The sequence below is a fragment of the Acomys minous genome, assembly GCF_964271855.1.
Source record: "Acomys minous genome assembly, chromosome: 12".
NCBI classification, from domain to species: Eukaryota; Metazoa; Chordata; class Mammalia; order Rodentia; family Muridae; genus Acomys; species Acomys minous.
Window position 1 is genome coordinate 47,609,562 of NC_140493.1, and position 8,476 is coordinate 47,618,037.

Below are 8,476 nucleotides of genomic sequence, written 5' to 3' on the forward strand. Positions count from 1 at the left end.
AAGATCCAGGCAGGAAGTTAGGCAGGGACAGAGGACTGCACAGCTCCTGCTTGCTAGCTAATTTTTATCCAGTGTCTTCCAGTCTCGTAGAGGACCCTCTGCCTGGGGAGCCATTCCACCCACCATGGCTTGGGTCTTCTTACATCAATTAACAAAAAACAAAACCAAAACCAAACCAAACCAACCAACCAACCAAAAAAACCTCCCAAAAAAACTCCCCCCTAAAAACCCCCAAAAGCCCAGGCAATCCACAAAAGAAATGGCCACAGGCCACCTTAATCTATGCGGTCCCTTAATTGAAGATCTCTTCCCAGTTAATTCTAGATTGACACTTAAAACGACCCATCCCATCTCCCCACCAGGATCACAGTGGCTACTCTCAGTCCATCCTGGCCACCTTAAACTTCATTTAAGTTGCTCTTCTCCTCCCAGCCAGGTTGCAGAGTGCTCTGGTACCAGGCTACTGTTCCTGGTAATGGTGCTTCAGGGCCACTTCTCAGTCCCTGTTCTGATCAGGTGATGATTTTGCACTCTTATTCTTCCATAGGGAAGTGGTTTTTTTGTTTTTTTGTTTTTTTTTTTAAGGTTTTATACAAGTCGAAGGACCCCAGGGGCAGCACAGGAAGCTTTCAGAGATGGTTAATACGCCGTTTTTACCTCAAAATCAGCTGACTATTTACAGAGTGTTCCTATGAGCCTTCCAGAACCTTCGTACTCCATTTCACCACTTAGAGCAGACTCACGGCCGGCACAATCACTTTCACTGATAAATCGATTAAATTCAACTGGAACTTAGAAACTCTGGAGCGTCCATGAGTAAACCTGCACTTTCATCTTCTCTGTATCCCCACAACCCAGTGAAGAGGCCCATGTACCCCACTAACACATAGTACAGAGGTATGAGGCCTGACCTGTTCGCACAGCTCACACAGCTCACACATGTGGCCATGTCTCCCCCCAATAGATCGTATTCTCAGAAGCTTGAGATGAGGGCCCTGCAGGCTCTGGCTATCCTAGCATGTAAACTGTCCTGAGAAAAGGAAACAGTGAAGACATCTGAGGCCAAAGCATCTAGTTGCTACCACCTCCAGCTGCCTTACTTCTGTGCAGAAGCTGAAGGTAGCCTGTCATCTCCTTCGCTCTATTTCTCTTGTACACACAGGCTGTATGACCACTTGGTCATACAGTAGCTTTGGCTGTCCTGGACTCACTTGGTAGGCCAGGCTGGCCTAGAACTCACAGAGATCTGCTTGCCTCCACCTCCCGGAGTGCTGGGATTACACAGGCACTTTTCATATCTGCATGACATCAGTCAAGAAAATACATCTGTTCTACTGCAGACCGGACAGCAGAAACTCTACATCCCTGAGGCTTGGTACCTCCAGGATTCCTTCTGTGGACCCCTCAAGGAAGAGGGGCTAAAGCATCTTGTGGCCCTGTCAGCACAAGTGGCTTTTGTTATGACAAATACCACACATGGCATGGCTCTGTATTATTCCATGCACTTCCCCAGAATACTGTCCTCTAGGACAGCAAAAGTTCAAGGACCATGTGTTTTTCCACTCCTGTATCTCCAACACCCTGTGAGGTATCTGGAACAAAACAAAGCCTCCATAAACATTAGCTCATATGGAACCAATGCAATCTAACTCTCACCACCGATGTAACCGAAGAAGCAGTGAACTCCGGATTTTCCAGTGTGTGATGTTGGGTCTCCAATAAGAGCATCTCGACGAGGGTAAACGGAAATGAGTGGGTTTGGAGACGAGGGAGCCGAAAGGGTTATGATAGTACTCTGGCACTGTTCCCCTGGGGCTTTGCATTAAAGTTATAGGATTGAACAGAATCATGTCTAAGGTCACTTGCAGCTTTCAGACAAGGAGGTCACCCTGGTCTCTTTGCATCTCCACATGGGAACCTCTAATATATCACTATAAATGTGCTAGCAGCAGTAGGACCTTATCTCGTAAGTCCAATGTTGAGACCTGCTGGCAAACACCTGACCAAGTGAAGGAGGGCTCAGAGAGACAGGAAGCCACCGTGGGAGTGAGAGGGGAGGAGCTTGTGACCTGGGGTAGCAGGCTGTGGTCTCTCCAAGCTGACTAGTTCTGAGGAAGAATCTGAACAAACTTAAAGGAGGCTGGGGACTGTCTTCAGGAAGAGACTTTACTGTAGGCCAGGTGACCGTCAGCAGAGCACCACAGCTTCTTGTTTTGCAGAGAGAGAGAAACTGAGACCCAGGACTCAGGAATAGCTTGAGCGCTACACTGCAGAGCAACTGAGCCTTGGCATTGAGCCTGGAAAGCAGACTCTCACGGGGGTCACATCTGCGCTCTTCTGACCAATTTAAAACAGACAAGCTCTCTGGCTGTCAGGCCACTGATGGGAAGTGCAGCTTCCATATGGGTCATGGAAGCGATCAAAAGGGCCTGAAAGTCTGATTCTAGCGTTTCTGCTTCCCAGGCCAGCTCGCTCGCCATGCGCAAAGCACTCACTGGAAGTACTCTAGAAGTCTACCTAGCCAGTGGTTTCATTTCTCTATTTTCAGTAACTTGCAACCAGCTGAAGTGCAAAGAAAAAAATTACATTGAAAATTCTAGAAGTTTTAGACTGACACATTTGAAGCAATTTTTATTGCTGATTTTTGTTATGATTGTTCCATTTAGATGCTAGTTATTGTTAACCTTTTGTTGTGCTTGATTCAAGATTTGGACTTTGTCCCAGCACTCTATATTAGCCAAGGTCTTGGCTATCTACTGAGATCTTAGGAAATAATCTGTGGATAAGAGACCATTGTATAAGCACAAGCTGACGGGCAAGCTTTACTTTTTTTTTCCTTTTCTGTTTGCTTTTCCGAGACTGGGAAGGACTTGGGATGAGAGTTAAGGGTCAGCGTCCACAAAGTAAAGCTCTGTCGAAACACAAACCCCCGAGTTAGTAACTCTAGCCAGGTAAACTGATGGGGGTGGGTATCAAAGGCACACATCAGGAGGGAGGCTCCTTCCTGGGGAGGTCTGCCTGATACTGTTTCTAGAACTCTGACAAGACAGGCTGCTTGGTGGGAGAAGCAGTGAGAGAGTCACTTGTCACAAAATCATAAGGAGGATCCAGGACCCCAAGACATGCTTTCCTTTCAGGCCCATCCATGGACCACTCCCTCAAGCCTGGAGAAATCAAGGAAGGACCTCAAGGTTGGTGACAGCCAACTGTTCAAAGGCCCCAACCTCAAGAGGAGTGTGGGCTTGGTGGCGGGCAACCCGCTGACTCTGTCTACAAATAGCTCAGAAAAAGACAGCTTCTGCTCAATGCTACAGAGTCCAGAGGAGTGGGGCTCACACCCTTAAAGAAACCTCTGTGGTAACTTCCAGCAACACTTCCTCTTTTCTAGTCCCAGATCTGGTTGGGTATTTCTGGCTGAAGCAAAGCCAGTATGCACCCCCCCCCCCCGCCCCGCCCCGGCCCCAATCCCCAAGTGCAGTTCCTGGTTTTACTGGCCAGTATGACCTCAACAAAAAAGGCAGGAAGAGGAAATGTCAGAAAGGGCAGGGAAGAAGCTCATTCTTCTATTCTTTTACTCAGGTCCTGTCCACGTGCATGCACACGCACGAGCATATTGTGAGCATGTTTGCAGAGGACACGTCTACACCCAGTTATACGTAACGGTTACTCTACAGGACTCATTTTGAAGCCTATAGTAGGGGATCCACTTTACAGAAACTGGTTCTCAGAGGCTGCCACGGGCTCAAAGAGGAAGTCTCCGTTCTATACGCAATTTTAGGCACAAGCAGGAGTCACAGAATGGCGAAGCTTAGGTTTTTTTCTTTCTTTCTTTCTTTCTTTTTTCTGTTTCTGTCAATCATGAAAGTTCAGATAATGACTAGGCTTTGATGTTTTAGGGCAGGAAGGGGAAGTGCAGAGAGGCACAGGGTCCAGCCCAAAGGCTTTGGTCGCCTTTTCTCACAACTTAGCCTAAGCCTTGTTTCCAAAGCAGCCAGCAGGGGGCAGTGCATCCCTCTTTTTCAAAACTGGGGGCGCCCTGGGCCATCATCCAAGAAAGAAAACCTGGGGACACCGCCCGCAGTTTCCAGAATGGCGCAAGCTGGTTTAGCGAGGGTAGGTGCTCAGCGCTCTCTTAGAAACCGCTGGGTGAATTTAAATTCAGTAGTAATAACGGAAAAGGACGACGGGCGTTCTGACCCCGGCCAGCGCCTTATATCCTAGAGGTCTTTTATGTATTAGCACCTACTATGTGCCAGAAGCGGCGGCAGAGATTGTCCACAGCTCCCAGCAGTTTTTCTGCTGGGGAGCGCCCTTCACCTGCCTCAGAGAGGGATGGGCGCTCCATCTCACCGCAGGTCCGTGCAAACTGGGGACCTACGATAGCGGTAAGCTGGGAGAGTTATCCATAAACGCAGTAAAAGTCTGGCGAATGTCTGATGTAGCAACTGGGAGAGCTTGTTCATATCCTTGGGGTCACTAGTGTCTCCCAAGGATTCGTTCAACTTCCGAGATGCCTTGGCCATCCCAGCCCCCACGCACTCGCGCGCTTCTGGGCGCGCACATGCCTCTCGTGGAGCGCCACCAATTCCTGCTTGGCAGTAGGAGCCGGTTAGGACCCTTGTGCAAGAGGCTGAGGAAACTCCACGTTCCAGCAGACTGAGGTCCATCGCCCTTTCCTGAGATTCCGCCGTGAGGCATGGCTAAGCCCCCCACGTTTTACCGGTACCACAATCCCCATCTCGAGTTCAGGCGCGGTGTCTCCCGCAAGGTCACGCTCAAACACACACGCGTAGAAAAACAAGGGCTGAAAGTTGCTTGCGCAAGTGTCCGATTCTAAGCTAACAGTACTCCAACCGAGTCGCCTAGCCTCGTGTCACCGTTTCCCACCCCTGTGCACTTATCAAAGGGGCCCAGCGCAGGTCACACTATAGAGATACAGACAAGTTGATAACTTTTGCCACATTATTTCTTAGCAACTGCGGCGCCTAACCGGGTTGGGGCCAACTCCAAGTTTAGAGTTGCCACAGCCTTGCTCCCTTTGCCCACCCCAATCTACCCACTTTCTAACACACCTCATCCTGTTTTCCTGTCCTAAACTCCAACTTCTCCCGGCGACCCCGAGCAGAGCGGGATTAGAGGTGTCCTGGGGGGGGGGGGGGACGGGGACAACAGCCTTCTCCCGGGTCTGCGCCTGCTCACAGAAGACTGGGAAACTCCAGCCGGATATCGTCCCACCACCTCTGCTCTAGATCACTAACAGCCTCCAAGAGTCCCTACAGTGTCCCAGCCTGAGACCTCGGTTTCTCTAGATACTGGTAACAGTCAGTGCCTGATGGAGTCTCCTATCCGCGGCCCATGAGGGGGATCTACTGCGGTGCTGCGTGCAAAGTCACCGCAGCCGCTCCGGGAACCGCTGCTACAATCACCATAGGCTCCCCCACTGAGCTCCGAGAGGCTTCTCCAGTAAGCGCCAAAGATCCTGGGGCCCCAGGGCTGTTGTCTCCTCCCTGACCCTCTCCCTGAGACCGCCCTGGTGGCCGTGGCGGACACAGGGATTTCTCTCCTGTGTCTCCCTCTTGGCGCCTAGGGTCTAGGGTCCCACTTCTACTGTCACACCTTCCTACTCCCTTTCCCAGCCCGTCAGTTCTCGGGTCGGGACGATCACCTCGGCACTCAGAGAACACATGCGAAATTTCCCAAGCCCAAACTCGAGAAGGGGCCCCCTCCCTGGGGCACCCGGACGGATACCAGATAGGTGCGCACTCACCAACGCCTGATACACGCCGGAGTTGCCCGGCTTGGGGCACTGAAGCGGTTCAGCGGGGTATCTAAGGAGATGTGTCCGGGATACTCACCCTAGCCAGCTCACACCTCCGGGTCCTCCACTACCTCCTCTTCTGCCTCCTCCTCTCTCTCCTCCCTCCGGTCTAGGGCTCTTTGTCTTTGCAAAGTGTCGAAAGTGTCTAGCATAGTGGGCTCCGCCAGCGGAGGCTATCGCCGGAGAAGCGGGAGGCGGGATGAGGATGGGAGCGGCCTCTGGAACACCTTCCCCCGAGTGTAACGGGAGTGAGAGGCGGGGCGTCCGGGGAGGGGCTGCCTTCGCCCGCCGGCTGGGACCAAGCCGCGACTCAAGCGCGCCCAGCCCGGAGGCCGCCTCCTCGGCGCACAGCCCTCCCCTTCCTCCGCCCAGCGCCCGCCCCTCGGCGCCCGGGCGCCCCCTCGCCCCTCCTGCCCGCCTCAGCTCGGCTTTCCTCTAGCTTGGGGCTTCCTGCGAGCCCAATATAGCTCTGCCGAGCCACGTGGACCGTAGCGGGCTGGGTGGAGGCCGGACGGGCTTGAGAGGCGCCGGAGGAGGCGGCGTGGGGACAAGATCGCCGCCCCAAGAGAGGGATCTGCGGGAACAGCTGGCGAGGCTAGGGAAGAACTCCCGAGAGGACGGGAGCCGGTGGGGTCAACCTCGGGGAGGAGGCGTTGGGCGTGCACGGAAAGGACGCGGCTGGCGGTGCCCAGAAGAGCCCTAGTTGTGTTCGCCGTAGAGAGAGGAGGCGAGCCCACCGCGGGCGTTCGGGCCGAGCCACTGCTTCCTCTAAGGGCGTGGGACTTGAGGTGGGATTTAGGGAGGCTGGGGGAGGGGCGCGGCGGGGTTAGGAATCGCGATGAGGAGAGCCTTGGTCTGTGGGGCCAGGACTCGGAGCCTCAGAAGCTCCGTAAGCATCCACATCCCCGCCCTTCCCGCCTGCCCTCCAAGCCTTGGGTGGAGAAGCAGCTGCGTGGTCCAGACGCTGGCATTGGGAACCAGAGTTAGAGCGGTCCGTAAGGCAACCTGGAGATGGGGGTTTATTTTAGGGGAGGATTGCGGTTTTTCTGTCCCTCCCTGTTTTAATAGGAAGTGAGACTAGTGGATACGGAATTTAATGTGTGTGGGTCGTAGATTCTAAATAGTCGATTTAAATAGGATTTCTAAAGATCTGGTTAGTCAGTGCGTAGTCTCACTGGGACTATCTCTTCTACAACTTTTCTGTGGAATGTTTAAGAGGAAAGACAGCGCGCTCAGGGGTCTTTCCATTTTTAGCTCTGGCTGCTTCTGGAGACAAGCCTTTACAGTGGAGGAGGCTAGAGCTGCCTAGTGTTCACTCATCAGAATGAGGCTGTGATGTAGGAGCTAATTTGTGGCGCTTTTCCCCCCTGACTGTGAGATCTTGGGCTCATGGGGGAGGGGGGGTTGTCCTCTGTTTCCTAGGTTTGTGCGTTGAAGTCCTCACTTGCAGAGGGTTCTTGTCACACCGTCTGTTTGCTAGGGTTGTGCTGAGCAAGTGAAGAGCTCCTGAAACTAACTGCCCTTGGCATCTTCTAAGAGCTCAGTCCAAGCCAGCTGTGGAAGTGGGGGACGGGATGGGGGTGGGGAGGCGGGTCCGACTGTGTTATGGGACTTCCTAGATAGAGTGGAGGCATTGTGTAAGTCCTCGGGAAGGGAAGTAGAATAGAGCTTCCAGCTTGATTAAAGGGGAGGAAGGGGAGGACAGAAATTAAACTTTAAGGAAAGAAAGGAAAAGAATGAAGACCCACAAATTCCACTTATCAGGCCGGGGAGTAATGTTGCAAGGACTCCTTTAGTCATGTCTCACTGGGGCCTGACCTGCCACTTTGTCCCAACCCTCCAGGAATTTGAGAGGAGGGGTCTCAGGTCTCCAAGGTCTTCTATAGCCTGTGCTGAGCCCTGTTCCCTGCTGTCCTAGGTTGGTTTGGGTTTCCATGCTAGACACGGGGTGAGGTGCTTGTCTCACATGGAAGTATCTCTATAAGGTTTGTTGTGTTTGTGAGATGCTGGTCAAACTGCAGCACCTGGCATTCGTGTGTGTGTGTGTGTGTGTGTGTGTGTGTGTGTGTGTGTGTGTGTAGGACATAGATTCAAATCGAGTCAGCTACCTTCCTCCATAGCACAACATCTTCCAGCCACTTACATTCTTGGTCTTCCAGAGATACAGTTCGGAGCAGGCACACGCACCGTCCTGGTGACTCTCAATAGAACACAATTTATATGGCCACCTAGCTGGGCTCCTCGCTGCCAAGAAAACAGCCCTGTGGTTTGCAAGCCTGTGTCTGCTGGCCACGTGCCTCTTGATTTGATGATGGCCAAGCAAACACTGCATCTTACTTCCTGCTGACTGCAGTCCTATGCCTGTGGTCCGCGAGGTAGTAAGGAATGAATTAATTGTAGTGTTCTTGCAAGGAGCCACGAGTGCATAGAGAATCACTTAGGAAAATGGAAAAATACTGTATGAATAGAGGGCTGCTAGTCTAATGGATTTCTGTGGAGCGAGGTTTAGATTAGGCAAATTAATAGCCCCAGGTCATACAGTTTGTTATATACTATGCTGCTGAGAGCCCACACCAGCTCTTTTTCCACCCCAGATCCTTAGTGGGTCACTGGATGGTGCCAAAAGTAATTCTACTGAATGCACATAAACCATCACCT

The 8,476-nt window shown here is 52.3% G+C and overlaps 1 protein-coding gene across 3 annotated transcripts in view; it reads right to left on the reverse strand.

Annotated features, from left to right (window-relative positions):
- ST3GAL1 (ST3 beta-galactoside alpha-2,3-sialyltransferase 1) overlaps window positions 1-6,095 on the reverse strand; it is a 69,320-nt gene extending 63,225 nt beyond the window's left edge. For all 3 annotated transcript variants that reach the window (XM_084750391.1, XM_084750389.1, XM_084750390.1), the window contains exon 1: window positions 5,856-6,095. The gene's annotated coding sequence lies outside the window, so the exon portion shown is untranslated. The remainder of the gene's footprint in view (window positions 1-5,855) is intronic.
- Window positions 6,096-8,476: the final 2,381 nt, after the last annotated feature.